The 18,239-nt window shown below is 46.9% G+C and overlaps 2 protein-coding genes and 1 pseudogene across 19 annotated transcripts in view; 1 reads left to right on the forward strand and 2 right to left on the reverse strand.

Annotated features, from left to right (window-relative positions):
• Positions 1 to 18,239, forward strand: part of LOC139273639 (zinc finger protein 239-like) — a 332,544-nt gene that overhangs the window by 252,504 nt on the left and 61,801 nt on the right. The window lies entirely within an intron of this gene.
• The window catches only part of LOC139273629 (zinc finger protein 436-like), a 107,902-nt gene that overhangs the window by 25,250 nt on the left and 64,413 nt on the right, over positions 1 to 18,239 (reverse strand). For 5 of the 8 annotated variants that reach the window (XR_011595261.1, XM_070890608.1, XM_070890607.1 and 2 more), the window contains 2 exons: positions 7,703 to 7,793; positions 3,371 to 3,459 (listed from right to left, as the gene is read on the reverse strand). The gene's annotated coding sequence lies outside the window, so the exon portion shown is untranslated. Of the gene's footprint in view, positions 1 to 3,370; positions 3,460 to 6,428; positions 6,487 to 7,702; positions 7,812 to 8,562; positions 8,649 to 18,239 lie in introns of those variants that run through there. The other 3 variants (XM_070890611.1, XM_070890610.1, XM_070890612.1) reach the window with 3 other exon arrangements.
• Positions 17,785 to 17,985, reverse strand: LOC139274266 (U2 spliceosomal RNA; annotated as a pseudogene).

Raw genomic sequence — 18,239 nt, forward strand, 5'->3', positions numbered from 1 at the left:
GGTAGGTGAGTGTGGGTTTTACTCTCGGTCAGTTTCAGGTAATGTGTGCTTCTGTCTGTACCTGTCTGTTTCTGGTATTTGAATGGGGCTTCATTCTGCACCTTTCAGTTTTTCTGATGTGAATATGGGCTTTAATCTGTACCTGTCAGTTTCTGGTATGTGAGTGTGGGTTTTATTCTGTATCCATCAGTCTATGGTATGTGAGTGTGTATTTTACTCTGTATTTGTCAGTCTATGGTATGTGAGAGTGGGTTTTACTCCATCTGTCAGTCTCTGGGATTTGAGTGTGAATTTTTCTCTGTATCTGTCAGTTTCTGGTATATGGGTTTGGGTATTATGTGCAAGTGTCAATCTCAGTAACATAAATGTGTATTTTTGTCTGTATCTTTCACTCTCTGGGATGTGAGTGTGCGTTTTATTTTTTATCTGTCAGTCACTTTTATGAGAATGTGGATTTTACTCTACAGCTGTCAGTCTCTGGGATGTGTATGTGGGTTTTACTCCTGTCAGTTGCTGTTATGCGAATGTGTGTTTTATTCAAGTGGGTGAATGTGGATTTCACTCTGTATCTGTCAGTCTCTTGTGTGTGAATGTGGCACTTTTTATCTGTACCTGTCTGTTTCTGTTATGAATGGGGTTATATTCTATAGGTCACAGTTTCTGTTATGCGAGTGTGGAGTTTACCACATTCTACCTGTCTGTCACTGGTATGTTAATGTGTGTATGTTTTCTGTACCCATCAGTTGCTATTATATGAATGTTGATTTCATTCTGTGCCTTTAAGTATCTGGTACAGCTGTGGTATTGGGGGTTTGACATTGAATCAGTCAGTCACTTTCAGGTCAGTGTTGATTTTACTATCTATCTGTCACTCTCTGGTGTTTTATTCTGTATCTGTCCATCACTGGGAAGTGAGTGTGCGTTTCATTCTGTAGCTATCTGTTTCTGATATTTGAGTAAGGGTTTTAATCAGTACCTGTAGGTTTCTGTTATGGGAGTGTGGTTTTTAATTTGTATTTGTCAGTCTCTGGAATGTGAGTGTCCGTATTACTCGATCTATCGGTCTCTGTAATGTGAGTGTGGGTATTACTCTGTATCTATCAGTCTCTGGAATGTGAGTGTGGGTATTACTTTGTATCTATCAGTCTCTGGAATGTGAGTGTGGGTATTACTCTGTATCTATCAGTCTCTGGAATGTGAGTGTGGGTATTACTCTGTATCTATCAGTCTCTGGAATGTGAGTGTGGGTATTACTTTGTATCTATCAGTCTCTGGAATGTGAGTGTGGGTATTACTCTGTATCTATCAGTCTCTGGAATGTGAGCATGGGAATTACTCTGTAACTAGCAGTCTCTGGAATGAGAGTGTGGGTATTACTCTGTATCTATCAGTCTCTGGAATGTGAGTGTGGGTATTACTCTGTATCTATCAGTCTCTGGAATGTGAGCGTGGGTATTACTCTGTAACTAGCAGTCTCTGGAATGTGAGCGTGGGTATTACTCTGTAACTAGCAGTCTCTGGAATGAGAGTGTGGGTATTACTCTGTAACTATTGGTCTCTGGAATGTGAGTGTGGGTATTACTCTATCTATCAGTATCTGGAATGTGAGTGTGGATATTACTCTGTATCTATTGGTCTCTGAAATGTGAGTGTGGGTATTACTCTGTATCTATCAGTCTCTGGAATGTGAGTGTGGGTATTACTCTATCTATCAGTCTCTGGAATGTGAGTGTGGGTATTACGCTGTATCTATCATTCTCTGGAATGTGAGTGTGGGTATTACTCTGTATCTATTGGTCTCTGGAATGGGAGTGTGGGTATTACTCTATCTATCAGTCTCTGGAATGTGAGTGTGGGTATTACTCTGTATCTATCAGTCTCTGGAATGTGAGTGTGGGTATTACTCTATCTATCAGTCTCTGGAATGTGAGTGTGGGTATTACTCTGTATCAATCAGTCTCTGGAATGTGAGTGTGGATATTACTCTGTATCTATCAGTCTCTGGAATGTGAGTGTGGGTATTTATCTATCAGTCTCTGGAAAGCGAGTGTGGGTATTACTCTGTATCTATCGGTCTCTGGAATGCAGAAGTGTTTTTTTTCTGTACCTCTCAGTTTCTGGTGAGTGACTGGAGTTCACTCTCTAACTATCTGTCCCTGGTATGTGAGTGTGAGTATTTGTCTGTAGCTGTAAGGGCCTGGTAGGGGAGTGTGGGTTTCACTCTCAATCAGTCAGTCAATCTCAGGTATTGGAGGTGATTGTGATTCTTTCTCAATCTGTCATTCAATGTGTCTGAGTGTATGAATCATTATGTTAATCCCAGTCTCTGGTACTGTTTGAGAGTGTGGGATTAATTCTGTAGCTGTCAGTTTCTGTTACTGTTTGAGAGTGTGGGATTGATTATGTATCTGTTAGACTGGTGATGTGTGTGAGTGAGAGATTGATTATGTATCTGTTAGACTGGTGATGTGTGAGAGTGTGGGATTGATTATGTATCTGTTAGATTGGTGATGTGTGAGAGTGTGGGATTTATTATGTATCTGTTAGACTGGTGATGTGTGTGAGTGTGGGATTGATTATGTATCTGTTAGACTGGTGATGTGTGCGAGTGTGGGATTGATTATGTATCTGTTAGACTGGTGATGTGTGCGAGTGTGGGATTGATTATGTATCTGTTAGACTGCTGACGTGTGAGAGTGTGGGATTGATTATGTATCTGTTAGACTGGTGATGTGTGAATGTGTGGGATTGATTATGTATCTGTTAGACTGGTGATGTGTGAGAGTGTGGGATTGATTATGTATCTGTTAGACTGGTGATGTGTGTGAGTGTGGGATTAATTATGTATCTGTTAGACTGGTGATGTGTGTGAGTGTGGGATTGATTATGTATCTGTTCGACTGGTGATGTGTGAGTGTGGGATTGATTATGTAATTGACAGTCTCTTGTACTGAGCTATTCTTGCTCTTTGTGACTGTTGGATTTGGTTCCTTCTCCACCTGCTGTAGGCGGATGATAGTTTGCGATTACCGATGACTGTCTCAGGAGGAGGTTTGGTTCAGGCCATTACCTCTGTTTCTCTGCTCTTGTATGACAGCAGTTGGGTTTGAGAGTCAGTGTACAGACACCAGTGTGGATTGACACCGTGTCAGTGTCTATCTGTTCATGTGTCTGAGTAAAGGATCTGCCTTTCAATGCAATATGATTGGACTTTGGAACAACATATTATTGTACTGCTCCAAGTGACTGTGGGATTCATAGCATAACTCTGGGAATTTGGATCACTGTGGGACTGACAGCTTCTGCTATCTGTGGCAATATGATTGCGGTCAGTTCTGTGTCTCTGCGCTCTGAGTGATAATGTACTTACTGTGTGTGAGAAGGAGCTGCCTGCACTGTTTCTTGTGTTCCGGGTTGAGGAAAGATCAAATTTATTCTGGCTTGGTGAAGTATTTTGCTCTGAGAATAATAATAGGAGAACACTATTAGTTATGATATGGACAGGCAATGGAGAGAATAAATTTATAATTCATGTGTTTGTGCATAATAAAGTAAAGTATCTGGAGAGAGGAAACCGTGATACAAACAGAGTCCTTGTCTGACCTCACTGCAGTACAGCGACACTCAGATTTTCCACACCAGGTGTGTAGGACAGTTCTATAGAAAGTTATCAGCATCCAGACACAACCCAAAACCAGCACTGGTCCATGAATGGGACACCCGATTGGCACAGTCCAGGTTTATATCTCCCACTCCCATGGGACTACCTGTACAATTCTGAATCGCTTCCTGGAATATAACCACAGGTACCTGGGTTGTACAACAATTGTTCTCAGTCTATTGAAACCGAGCTGAGGGCCTGTGTCATTAACAGAATGTCACAGTTACCAGATGCTGATGTATCTGAGGGAGCGACAATGTATCTCTCGATCACCAGCAACATGGTTTTGGAGAATTCAACGCACCGAAACAAAATAACCCATTTTTGAAATGTCTCCTATCACATTCCTCTTTTGGTATCTGCAGTAGATGCACTTTGTGACACTCCTCACATCCAGGCTCTGTTTACACTGTTTAATGTCCAAGAACAACAGACACTGAGATTGGAACTGAATCAGGAACATTCACTACTGATTTGGGGAAAGAAAGCAGCAATGATTTGAAAGAGCGAGGTGATTTACTTTCTCTGTTACCTTACACGGAACACACACAGCCAGAGAATGGCCTCTCCCTTCCCCCACTCACTCCATGTTCTGGAACGACTTCCTGCTCCACTCTGCCTCTTACAGACAGCCCCCGACTGCCGCTGAACTTACCCCGACTCAAAGCCCATCTGCGGACACAGTCCCAATGCGATGAGCTGCTGTAAGGAGGCTGCTGTTTGCTCCCTTACTCGGGCCTGGGATATTTCCGCTCCCTGATGTGTTCAACGATCATCAGCCCAGCACAGAGGAAACGGCAGCCGCTGACAGAGCTGGGGGAGGGGAGCTCACATGAGCCCTTCCCGTTGGTTTAAACACTGTGGGGAGGGGAGGAGCAGCGTGTATTTAGCGCATGTTCAGACCATCTTTTTGTCACAAATTAAATTAGCAAAAATGGGATTATTTCACAAGTTGCTTTTATCACTAATTAAATGGGCCACATTGCGAGCATATTAGTTATCATCCGAATTACTGAAAAAATGATTGTGTGAGCCTGACACTGGAGTACGAGTGCCTAAACTGTTTTACTCATTCCGTCAGCCTCTGGCATGTGTTTCCCTGTCAGTTTCTGACAGGCGTGTATGGGTTTTACTTGCATATTATTGCTCAGATACATGGGTGTGGGTTTCATACTGTACCCGTCCATTTCTGCGATGTGAATGTGGGATTTATACTGTACCTCTTTGTTTCTGGTATCTGAGTGTGTGTTTTATTCTGTACCTGTCAGTTGTTGTGAAGTGAATGTGAGATTTATTCTGTACCTGTCAGTCTCTGCTATGTGAGTTGGGATTTATTGTGTACCTGTCAAATTTTGAGATGTGAGTTTGGGTTTTGTTGTCTACCTGTCAATTTCTTATATGTGAGTGTGGGTTTTATTGTGTACCTATCAGTTTCTGATATGTGTGAGTGTGCGTTTTATTCTATATCTATCAGTTTCTGATGAGTGTGGTCTTTATCTGTATCGGTCAGTTTCGGTTATGTCTGTGTGTGTTTTATCATGTACCTGTCAGTTTCTGATATGAGTGTGTGTACTTTAACCTGTATCGTCAGCTTCTGGTATGTGAGTGTGGATATTGACCAGTATCCATCAGTTTTTCAGATTGGAGTATGGATTTTATTCTGTACCTGTCAGATTCCGGTATGGGAGTATGGGGTTTAATCGATACCTGTCATTTTCTGATGAGTGACTGTGGTTTTAATCTGTAGCGGTCACTTTCTGGTATCTAAGTGTGGATTGCATTCTGTACCTGTCAGTTTCTGCTATGTGAATGTGGGTTTTATTCTGTACTTGTCAGTTACTGCTGTGTGAGTGTAGGAATTAATATGTACCTGTCAGTTTCTGAGATTCATTGTGTTTTTTTCTGTACCTGTCAGTTTGTGGCAGAAGTGTGGGGTGTCAGTTTCTGGTATCTGCGTGTGAATTTTTACCTTTATATGTCAGTTTGTGCAATGTGAATGTGGGATTCATTCTGCATCTCTCATTCTGGGGTGTGTGAGTGTGTGTTTCCTCTATACCTGCCGGTTTCTGGTATGTGAGTGTGGGATTTATTCTGCACCTGTCAGTTTTTGTATCTGTGTGTTAGTTTTATTCTGTATCTGTCAGTTTCTGGTATGTGAGAGTGTGTTTTATCCTATATCTGTGAAATTTACAGATCAGAGATGAACCCAACAGACAAAAGTTTTTCATTATATTGGACAAATGCGATTCAGAAATATTTGGAGTAGAGACTAGCTATTAGTACATTATATAAACCATAACTGTCAGTGGTACAGTGTGTAAGTGTGGTATTCATTCTGTATCTATCAGTCTGTGGTACAGTGAGCGAGTGTGGGATTAATTCTGTATCTGTCTGTGAGTGGTACAGTGAATGAGTGTGGGATTCACTCTGTATGTGACAGTCTGTGGTACAGTGAGTGAGTGTGGGATTCACTCTGTATCTGTCAGTCTCTGGTACAGTGAGTGAGTGTGGGATTCACTCTGTATCTGTCAGTCTCTGGTACAGTGAGTGAGTGTGGGATTCACTCTGTATCTGTCAGTCTCTGGTACAGTGAGTGAGTGTGGGATTAACTCTGTATCTGTCAGTCTGTGGTACAGTGAGTGAGTGTGGGATTCATTCTGCATCTGTCAGTCAGGGGTACAGTGAGTGAATGTGAGAATTATTCTGTATCTGTCATAAATGCAAGTGTTTGTTGTTGGTATAGAAATGAAGCTTTTCAGTTACTTACGGTGGTTAACATTTACGCAGAAGAAAATGTCAGAAGCAGCCTCGTGGATAACCGTCGGCAAAGTGCTGTTACTGGTGAGATCACGATTTGCTCGATGAAAACTTGGCTAATAACTCGAGAGGTGATGGAAAAGAAAGCAACATTTGGGGATGTTTGAGTGAGATGAGAAAACATAATCAGCGCGAGGAGCCTGATCAGAGAGCTGGTGGGCAAGAAACATTGAGCTCCTGTTTACTGCCCGATGCTATTTCCAAAACAACGGGGAAGAACAGTCCTTGGATCTGGGAACTTGAGGAGGCCTTTCAGCACATGGAACTTGGAGGCAAATCAGCCCTTCGAGCCTGTTACATAAGGAACAGGAGGAGGCCATTCAGTCCCTCGAGTCTGTTACAGTGGAATTGAAGGAGGCCTTTCAGCCCCTCCTGCATGTTATATAGGAACTGGAGGAGGACATTCAGCCTCTCAAGCATGTTAAATTAGGATCATAAGCAGGCCATTCAGCCCTTTGGCCCTGTGACATGGGAGCAGGAGAAAGCCAGTCAACCCTTCGAGAATGTTATATAGGAACAGGAGGAGGCCATTCAGCTCCTCGCGCCTATTACATTTGGAACTGGAGAGGGCCATTCAGCTCCTTGAGCCTATTACATTTGGAACTGGAGAGGGTCATTCAGCTCCTTGAGCCTATTACATTTGGAACTGGAGAAGGCCATTCAGCTCCTCGAGCATATTACATTAAGAACTGGAGAGGGCCATTCAGCAATTGGAGTTCGAAAGCAATAGGATGACACAATTCTGCCCCTCAGGTCTAGGAATAGGACAAGGACATTCATCCCCACGGGACTGTTTCATGGGAACGGGAGGAGGACATTCAGATCCGCGAGCTTGTTATATCGGAACTGGAGGAGGCCATTCAGTCCCTGGAGTCTGTTACACTGGAATAGAAGTGGCTATTCAGCCCCTGGAACCTGTTACATAAGAACTAAAGGAGGCCATTCATCCCATTCTAGCCTGATACATAGGCACAGGGGGAAGTCATTCTGCCCCTAGAGCTTGTTACATATGAACAGGAGGAGGCCATTAAGCCCCTCATGTTTATTACATTAGGAACAGGAGAAGGCCACTCAGTATCTCCAGTCTGTTAAATTGGAACAGGAGGTGGCCATCAGCCCCCTCAGGCCTGTTGCACAGGAATAGGAGGAAGCCATTCAGCACCACAAACATGTTTAATTCGGATAACCTGTCTGCGTACCCGCACACTGTGATAGGTACCGTACCTACTGTGTGTGAGAAGGAGCTGGATACACTGTTCCTTATGTCTCAGGTGGAGGAAACTTCACATTTGTTCCGGTTCCTTCAATTCCTTGCCTGTAGGAGAAGGTATCTCTGATCATTCAAGAATAGGAGAGGTAGAAAAAAGACGAAAGTGATGAATGTAATCGTTCAATTAATATTCATTATGATCATTCGCAAAGGGAAGCCAGCGATACAAACAGTGTCAGTGTCTGACTCCACTGCAGTAATGTAGCACTCGGCTTCTGCACACCAAGTGTGTTGGGCAGATTTACAGCAATTTACTGACATCCAGACACAACCCAACCCCTGCCCTGCTTCAGGAATGGGACTATCCGATGGAGCACGGACTTTTACACAGCTCAGATTGCTACTCCCCTTTCCCAGGGCACTAACCGTTCAACCAGAAACAAAGAGCCGCTGTTTAAAACGTGTCTTTCACATTTCTCACCCGGTGCCTGCAATAGATGCTCCTTGTATAAATCCTCAGTGTCCGGCTCTGCTTCCACTGCTCACTGTCCAATGACAACAAACACAGTGAGACTGGAACGAAAGCAGGAACGTTCACTACTGGTTTGCAGGAAGAAAGCAGCAATGATTGTAAACAGCAGATCCTTCCCATTCTGTCTCCCTTACCCGGGACACACGCTGTCCACACACAGCCCGAGAATGGCCTCTCCCTTCCCCCACTCACTCCACGCACTGAGACCAGTTCTTGCTCCACTCCACCTGTTACACACAGACCCCGACTCCCCCCGGACTCAGTGCCGATCTCTGAGCCCATCTGCGGACACGCTCCCAAAGCGATGTGCTGCTGTAAGGAGGCTACTGCTCACTGCCTTACCCCGGGGCTGTGGTGTCTCAATTCCCGGTTGTTTAAACCATCTTCTTCCGCTCACTGAGTGAATGGCACTCACAGGCAGGGCTGGGGGAGGGGAGAGCGCATGCGCTCTTCTGCTCACTGGAAATCGACACGGGGCTTATCCCCGCATGCGCAGCTCGCTGTAATAATTCAGCCTTTAAAAATCAAAGTGCACTTTTCACGATTTACTTTTATCAGAATCTGAGCAAAGGAACTGGGCCTGGGGGGCAAGGGCAGAAAATGTTTAAAGATGGGGGCCTTGCCCCTTTGAGATGCTCAATTTGGGATCATTCCGTGCAGTGTGTTTTTCACTTCGTGAGCCCGTCTTCACAAAGCAATCCTGCAGAAACATCGGAGGGACGGGGGAGTAGGAGTGTTTGTTGGGACTGTGCAGGAGTTAATATCTGACAGAAACTGTCCCAGATTAATTTAATCAGAGTGAGACATTCGGTCACTGAGTGTAATACCGAACGGCCCTGAGCTGCAAGATTACAGAGAGTACAACAGGCAAGCGAGGGTTAAATATGGGACCTTGTTTCTCTCACTCTCTGACACTGTCCCGCAGTGTGGGATTAATAATGTGTCTGTCTGTGGTACAATATCAGTGAGAGAGGGGACTGCATCTTATGTCTCTCCAATGGGATCTTTCAGGATAAAACCGGACCTCACAGGTCAGTCTGGAACTGATACTGTGCATGTTTCTGTGTCTCACCGCCCTGCCTCCCCTGTCTCTCTCTCTCTCAGCCCACTCTCTCTCTGCCGCTATCCCCCTTTCTCTTGAACTGTCTGTGAAGGCGGGATTCTGTTATTTAGCGCGATGTGGAAACACTGTTGGAAGTACAACACTGAGAATGTTTCTGTTTCTCTCTCTGGTGCAATACATGACGGTGTGGCACTGTGACTGAGTGTAATATGGAGACACTGATATACAATGTAAGACTGATACTGTGCCTGTCTCTCTCTCTTTTCCGCTGATGCTGTACATGAATATGTGATAGTATCATAGAGCGTAATAAGCAGACACAGTTAGGGAGTTTAAGACTGGTACTGTGTCTCTGTCGCTCTCTCTGATAGCCATCTCTGGGTGTTGAGTATGAGATGGATAGGACACCAGTTACAGTTAAATGTCCCTCCGTTTAGGAGGAGAGAGAGACACAAAGAGGCTGGTGCGACGGTGAACACATAATTTATATTTTCACGTTAAGCAAACATATTTCTGCGTGCGAACAATATAACAACTTAACAGCAGATATGGGTTAAGCCAACCTCTGCTGTGATTGGCTCCTGCCCCTGAATCTGGAACAGGCACTGTGAGGGGCGCCGGTCTCAGAGTGTTTAACACTTACTGAGCTGGGAAACTACAACTAACCCCGAGAATCTGCAGCACAGGCCGAGCGGAGAGGAAACCCTGTGCTGGGAGCTGTAAATCTGGGACAGTTTGTGCTGTGAATGTGCAGATTGTGAACATTGTGTGAGCGAGAGTGTGTTAAAGGGGCGGGCCGGTGAGACGAATATCACTGTGTTTGTGTGTCCGTCTCATTGCCGGATTCCAGAGTCCCTCTTGTGTAAAATTCAAAGATTTCCCTGTCACAGGATCGCCCTGCTGCCCTGCTCAGGTCTAAAGTGGGAATTAAACGTCAAGTTTGAAGTGATTTCAAATTTCAGTCGAAAAACAGAGAAAATGTCCGCGATCGCGTGAGAGAGCGCGATCAGTGCAGCAATGAAACGGGTTTAAATCCAAATTGCTGCCTTCAGTTCGGATGAAACTTTCTCGACAACAAACATCCCGGTGTTCGGGACAGAAAGAGGCCAGTCTGGGAATCTGGAGGGCCCGGGTTGAATTGGAATCGGACAGTTAATGAGGAGAGAGAAACACAGAGAGGCTGGAGGGGCGGGGAGCTGACAGCAGGAGGTCTCCGCCCCGTCCGCTCGCTGCCTTTAAGTTGCTCTGTGCCGCCGCCTCTCGTTTCATTTCTGACCGAGCTCTGACTGTCAGAGAGATTTTCTACAGAGCCGCCGACATGACTGACACTGCAGCCGCCGAAACCGCTCCTCCTGCCGCCGCCGCTCAAACCAAGGCTCCCAGTAAGAAGAAGAAGGCGGCTCCCCGCTCCAAGCCAGCCGGTCCCACGATGGGCGAACAGATCCTCAAGGTTGTGGCCGATCGCAGCGATCGCAAGGGGATGTCCCTGGCCGCGATAAAGAAGGCTCTGGCGGCCAAAGGCGTGGATGTGGAGAAGCGCGGGTCCCAGATCAGGTTCAGTATCAAGAGGAATGTGACAAATGGCTTCCTGGTGCAGACCAAGGGCACGGGCGCCTCGGGCTCCTTCAAAGTCGCTAAGAAGGAAAACCAGGGGAAAGTGGGAAGGAAGGTGAAGAAACCAGCAGCCAAGAAATCTCCAGTCAAGAAACCAGCAGCCAAGAAATCTCCAGCCAAGAAACCAGCAGCCAAGAAATCTCTGACCAAGAAACCAGCAGCCAAGAAATCTCTGACCAAGAAACCAGCAGACAAGAAATCTCCAGCCAAGAAACCAGCAGCCAAGAAATCTCCAACCAAGAAACCAGCAGCCAAGAAGGCGCCAACAGTAAAAAAGACAGCGAAAGCAGCGGCTGGGAAGAAGGCGGCGGCGAAGCCCAAGAGCCCCGAGAAGGCCTCAGGCACAAAGGTAAAGGCGGCCAAAAAGGTGAAAAAACTGAGGGCCATCGCCAAATCAGCAAAACCCAAGAAAGCAGCGCCCAAAAAGTAAATAAAAAGTGCAACTTGTAAAGATCTGAACCCAAAGGCTCTTCTCAGAGCCACCCACGCCTCTCAGAAAAGAGCTGATCCCCGAATCAAATGATCCCTGTCCCGGGGCCGGGCTCAGATTTCAGACAGAAATCATTGAACATGAATCCAGGATCCCTGGTGACTCGCTGACATTGGCTGCACTCACCCATCCCCCAGTGTCTGCAATAAAACACACAGAGAATGGGATGTCCGGCCCGGGCCTCACTATAACTGGGAATGTGTTCGGCTCCAGTCTCAGTTCCCGGTCATTGTCATTTCACAGATTCTGTGAGACGGTGATACTGGCGGAGATACCTCGCCTCACAACTCAAACCCCAAGCACCACATTCTCCAAATCAGCTGGAATAAGGTGTTTGTAAACTGCTAAACCCGTCTGTGAGAGGAAGTGTGGGGAGATGGAACAAGGTCTGAGATTGACAGGGAAGGGGCTGTATATCGGCGGGAATATTCGCGATTGTTAATAGAAACATAGAAAATAGGTGCAGGAGTAGGCCATTCGGCCCTTCTAGCCTGCACCGCCATTCAATGAGTTCATGGCTGAACATGCAACTTCAGTACCCCATTCCTGCTTTCTCACCATACCCCTTGATTCCCCTAGTAGCAAGGACTTCATCTAACTCCTTTTTGAATATATTCAGTGAACTGGCCTCAACAACTTTCTGTGGTAGAGAATTCCACAGGTTCACCACTCTCTGGGTGAAGAAATTCCTCCTCATCTCGGTCCTAAATGGCTTACCCCTTATCCTTAGACTGTGACCCCTGGTTCTGGACTTCCCCAACATTGGGAACATTCTTCCTGCATCTAACCTGTCTAACCCTATCAGAATTTTAAACGTTTCTATGAGGTCCCCTCTCATTCTTCTGAACTCCAGTGAATACAAGCCCAGTTGATCCAGTCTTTCTTGATAGGTCAGTCCCGCCATCCCGGGAATCAGTCTGGTGAACCTTCGCTGCACTCCCTCAATAGCAAGAATGTCCTTCCTCAGGTTAGGAGACCAAAACTGTACAGAATACTCCAGGTGTGGCCTCACCAAGGCCCTGTACAACTGTAGCAACACCTCCCTGCCCCTGTACTCAAATCCCCTCGCTATGAAGGCCAACATGCCATTTGCTTTCTTAACCGCCTGCTGTACCTGCATGCCAACCTTCAATGACTGATGTACCATGACACCCAGGTCTCTTTGCACCTCCCCTTTTCCTAATCTGTCACCATTCAGATAATAGTCTGTTTCTCTGTTTTTACCACCAAAGTGGATAACCTCACATTTATCCACATGATACTTCATCTGCGATGCATTTGCCCACTCACCTAACCTATCCAAGTCGCTCTGCAGCCTCATAGCATCCTCCTCGCAGCTCACACTGCCACCCAACTTAGTGTCATCCACAAATTTGGAGATACTACATTTAATCCCCTCATCTAAATCATTAATGTACAGTGTAAACAGCTGGGGCCCGAGCACAGAACCTTGCGGTACCTCACTAGTCACTGCCTGCCATTCTGAAAAGTCCCCATTTACATTGTAACGGGACTTTATTTAAAAGCTTCTGATTCATGGAAGCCTTGAAGATGAATTCCGAGTCTTTAAGGGTTTGTGCAGAGCGCTGTGTCTCGGTTCTATTGTGGGAAAACAGTTTGAAATTGGCGGCTTCAGAAAGCTGGAGGCGGAGCTGGAAGACCAGAGGCCGCTCTCTGCTCTGTCTGTCAATCTTGACTCTGTCTCCTCCCCTTCCCGCCTCTCTCACTCTGCACTTTCTCAGTCAGGTCGGCTCCGGCTCTATAAAAAGGAGCCGGGAGGAGCTCCTTCTCATTCAGCGGCTGTTTCAGTGAGTAACCGTCATCATGTCTGGTCGAGGTAAAGGAGGCAAAGGACTGGGTAAAGGCGGAGCCAAGCGGCACCGTAAAGTGCTCCGTGATAACATCCAGGGCATCACCAAACCAGCTATCCGCCGCCTGGCTCGCCGTGGTGGTGTCAAGCGGATCTCAGGCTTGATCTACGAGGAGACCCGCGGGGTACTTAAGGTTTTCCTGGAGAATGTCATCAGGGATGCAGTCACCTACACTGAGCACGCCAAGCGCAAGACGGTCACTGCCATGGATGTGGTGTACGCTCTGAAACGGCAGGGCCGCACTCTCTATGGATTCGGCGGCTGAATAACTTGACCCTTTCCCCCCGAAACACAACACAAAGGCTCTTCTAAGAGCCACCCACCGCCTCACAGAGAGAGCAGCGACCTGGGGATGGGGCAGTTTGGTTGGGAAATGATTTCGGCTGTTTAATTAATGGAAAGAAATATTTGGATTTATATAGCGCCTTTCACGACCACCGAACGCCTCAAGACCAATCAAGTACTTTTGGAGTGTAGTCGCTGTAGGAATATGGGAATTATTAAATATTTTACAACTATTGTAAATTGAGAGATCAGAAACTTCGGCTGACAGTCACAATTACCGGGTGGGATACACAGTCCCCTTTACCCAGACATTACAGTCTCCCCTCACAGATAATTCCTGTCATGTGAGGTTTCTGTGAGAATCGGTTAAACGGGACGGCACTGGTGGGATCGATGCGGGACTTAATGTTTACAGGAAGCAGTGACCGGGGATTTATTCCCGCCCGGTACAGACCGATCAGGGAATGGAACAGAATTTAAACCGGAATGTTACAGAGAAATGGACTTGGTGACTTATAATGGGGCACAATCGCCGTTATAAAGAGCGGGATTCTTAAACTGCTGGCGGGAAATTAGAGTTTATTTAATCTCTGTTGGTTGATACTGTGAAATTGGCGGGCTTTTTGAAATTGACCAACTGTCAGTTTCAGTTCAGCCAATCAAGGCCCAGAAATCCCCGCCCTTCATTTTCACTCTCGGTGCTTGGTTCAAACTTGATTGGCGTCGGGCTGCAGTCAATCACAGCCCCGGGGCGGACCCTCACACACTTTAAAAGGAGGCCCCAGAGGAGGCTCCGCATTAAAAATCCTTGTGTCCCAGATTCGTTCAGAAAATGGCCAGGACCAAGCAGACAGCGCGCAAATCTACCGGAGGGAAAGCTCCTCGCAAACAGCTGGCGACCAAAGCGGCCCGGAAGAGCGCTCCGGCCACAGGCGGAGTGAAGAAGCCTCATCGCTACAGACCCGGCACCGTGGCTCTGAGGGAGATCCGCCGCTACCAGAAATCCACCGAGCTGCTGATCCGCAAACTGCCCTTCCAGCGCCTGGTGCGGGAGATCGCTCAGGACTTCAAGACCGACCTGCGCTTCCAGAGCTCGGCCGTCATGGCCCTGCAGGAGGCCAGCGAGGCTTACCTGGTGGGGCTCTTTGAGGACACCAACCTGTGCGCCATTCACGCCAAGCGAGTCACCATCATGCCCAAAGACATCCAGCTTGCCCGCCGCATTCGCGGGGAGCGCGCCTAGACTCCCCCTGCCTCGGCTCCAAGATTCACCACCAAGTGCAACAACGGCTCTTTTCAGAGCCACCAAATCAGCAAAAGAAAGAGCTGCGATCTCCTGTAACGAGAGCTTCGTGTTGTTCATTAACCCATTGTAGGGACGGGGCAGAGGGTGTGGGACTGATTACTGATCGTGTGTTCATATACCAGCTCCGTTCACATGGGAGTTATTGACGATTAACTAATGAGCCCTTTAATATTTTCAGAAACTGACATCGGCTTTGCGTCGCTCTGACCTCGAGTTCCCCGGGGCAGAACACAGATTTCCCCATTCGGTGTTGCCGGAGAATGGGGACAGGCAGATCTGGGAGGCACTGCAATTGACCCGGGTTCTGTGTGTACATCGCTCGCTGCTCCAGTGCGGTCTAAACTGACTGGCTTAGCAGAGAAATACACAGCCCGGGAATGGCCGGAGCTCCCGAGAACAGAAACAGCATTCAAACTATCTCAAACCAGACCAAAATTAAACTAGACCCTTTTATTACTACATTAATTCATCACCGCCGACTCTAGTTTTCAGACAGATTAAAGAACATTTAAGGAACCTGTGGCGGTATTTATACAATTGTTGAGTGACAACTGTAGTTCAATTATTCGCTGTTAACTGGAAGCGTGTATCTGTGAGCAGAGAACCGTAATGCAGTGACTGGGAACTGAAAACTCCCCCATTCGGATATGGGGTAAGCCATTTAGGACTGAGATGAGGAGAAACTTATTCACTCAAGAGTTGTTAACCTGTGGAATTCCCTACCGCAGAGTTGTTGATGCCAGTTCGTTAGATATATTCAAGAGGGAGTTAGATGCGGCCCTTATAACTAAAGAGATTAAGGGGTATGGAGAGAAAGCAGGAAAGGGGTACTGAGGTGAAAGATCAGCCATGATCTTATTGAATGGTGGTGCAGGCTCGAAGGACCGAATAGCCTACTCCTGCACCTATTTTCTATGTTTACAGGTCTAAAACAGGCCAATCTATCGGTACATGACTATTAAGACAGTAAGCAGCCCTTTCACAGATCCTGTGGGTGGCTCTGAAAAGAGCCTTTGGGTTATTAGATTAAATCTTGTCCGCTTTACTTGGTCTTGGACGAAGTGGTGGTTTTCTTGGGCAGCAGCACAGCCTGGATATTCGGCAGCACTCCACCCTGAGCGATGGTCACCTTTCCCAGCAGCTTGTTGAGCTCCTCGTCGTTGCGGATGGCCAGCTGCAGGTGTCTGGGGATGATGCGGGTCTTTTTGTTGTCGCGGGCCGCATTGCCGGCCAGCTCCAGGATTTCAGCGGTCAGATACTCGAGCACAGCAGCCATATAGACCGGGGCTCCGGCACCCACACGCTCAGCGTAGTTCCCCTTTCGCAGGAGCCTGTGAACACGGCCCACAGGGAACTGCAGTCCGGCTCGGGAGGAACGAGACTTGGCCTTGGCCCGAGCTTTACCGCTGGTTTTTCCTCTTCCAGACATTTCCACAATTCACAAGCTCAGAGAAAGAATGAGAAACTCCTCCCACATCTGCCCTTCTTATACATTCTGGAGGGATACAGGGAGCGACCTTGTGATTGGTCACTCTGTGGTGAATTTCATTGGTCGTTTCCCATGACCAATCACAGCCTGTTTAGTCCACCAATTAAAGTAGGGCGAAAATGATTGGTTCTCAAAGTCAGAACCTAACGATTTTTAAAATTCAAAAATCCCGCCAATAATTGTTAAAATTGTGAATTATGTTAGTAACTTCACCATTAGCCAAATACTTCAAAACACTTTTTGTTTCCTTTTGTCTGATTCCATGTTTCCTTTGCAAATTCCAGCCTGTTACAATCAGCATTAAATTCGGCTTCAGGTTCAAACTGTCTGTAACGGGCGGGACTCAGTCCCCACTGATTCTGTAACGGGACACATTCCAGCTCCATCGTTGTAAAAGTGAACTTTTTTTCATAGGAGCTGCTGTGGGAGTGAGACCAGAACTGAGAGTCCTTCTGTAAAAATAGAAGAGGGACAGGGTGTTCAAACTGCCCCTGTTCTAGTCTCTAAGAACTCCCATTCTGGGTTGTTACACTGCGGGGAGTCTCGGGTTAATAAACGGACTGAGCCGCAACGGAATAAAAACAAAACGTGAAAAGGGCTTGAGTGAGAACGTGAGACTGAAATCGGAGTTTCCCCGCCCTCCCAAAATAAATTCGTCGGCAGGCGCTGTGAATGAACGGGTCTGGAAGCAAAGGGAAAGCGACCAGGGACCGTGTTTGTAGTTTACTCACTGCGGGAAATTACAGCGACGCCAACGTCGAACCCGTCAGTGAAGCTGCTTATAAGAATTCAAAACTAAATCGACAGCTGGAATTGTAAAGGGTCTCAAACACAATTGTTCGGGAAATAATTACAGTAAATTCAGTCTAAAGGGTGATGTGTTTGTGCAGCTCTTTCAATGATGTTGTGGGTGGCTCTTAAAAGAGCCATTGTGTTTGGGATTTGTTCCGTCAGGACAGCGTGGAGTTTTACTTGGAGCTGGTGTACTTGGTCACCGCCTTTGTCCCTTCCGACACAGCGTGCTTGGCCAGCTCCCCGGGTAGCAGCAGGCGCACGGCGGTCTGGATCTCCCGGGAACTGATGGTGCGACGCTTCTTGTAATGGGCCAGGCGGGAAGCCTCACCCGCAATGTGCTCGGAAATATCGTTCACAAACTAGTTCATGATGCCCATGGCCTTGGAGGAGATGCCGGTGTCGGGGTGAACTTGCTTCATCACTTTGTAGATGTAAATGGAGTAACTCTCCTTCCTCGACTTTCTGCGCTTCTTGCCACCCTTCGGTGGTGTTTTCTTGATTACTTTCTTGGCACCCTTTTTCGAAGCTGGTTTCTTTTTTTTTTGAATCGTAGCCAATCTTTCCAATTCTTTGTCAGATCACAAACGCCAGAGGTCACCTTGCACACATCAAGGATCACCCTGCGCTAATGCTCTTAGCCAAAAGGCCTAGAGCCCAAGCACCGTTCCTGGAAGTACTGCAATACCAGGTTCGTGCCATGGAGGTGGATGGGTCAGCAACCCCACCCACCTCCTATTTCCAAAAAGCATAGGAAAACTACCTTCCTGATCCAGGGAGAACCACTTTGGGGTCATGGTTACTCCCCTGTCAGGTCAGTTACGCATGATCTTAGCCAAAAGGCCAAGAAGCGATTTCTTTTCCTCAGGCATCGTCTTGTTCAGTCAGGTACAGATATAAAGGAAATTCTGCTCCGGGCTCGCATTATACAGGCAGCCCCACACTCCGCCCACAGCCCTATGCTAATGAGGGATGGGTGAAGGCAATGACTGTAATTGGTTCATTGGCCACGTTGTCAATTTCCATTGTTCTGCATCTCTCTGATTGGTCTCTTTAAACATCCAATCAGATTTATTGCTCGCCAAAATCTCAAATTCTTGAATTAGGTC

Source organism: Pristiophorus japonicus, chromosome 9, assembly GCF_044704955.1.
Source record: "Pristiophorus japonicus isolate sPriJap1 chromosome 9, sPriJap1.hap1, whole genome shotgun sequence".
Lineage (NCBI taxonomy): Eukaryota > Metazoa > Chordata > Chondrichthyes > Pristiophoridae > Pristiophorus > Pristiophorus japonicus.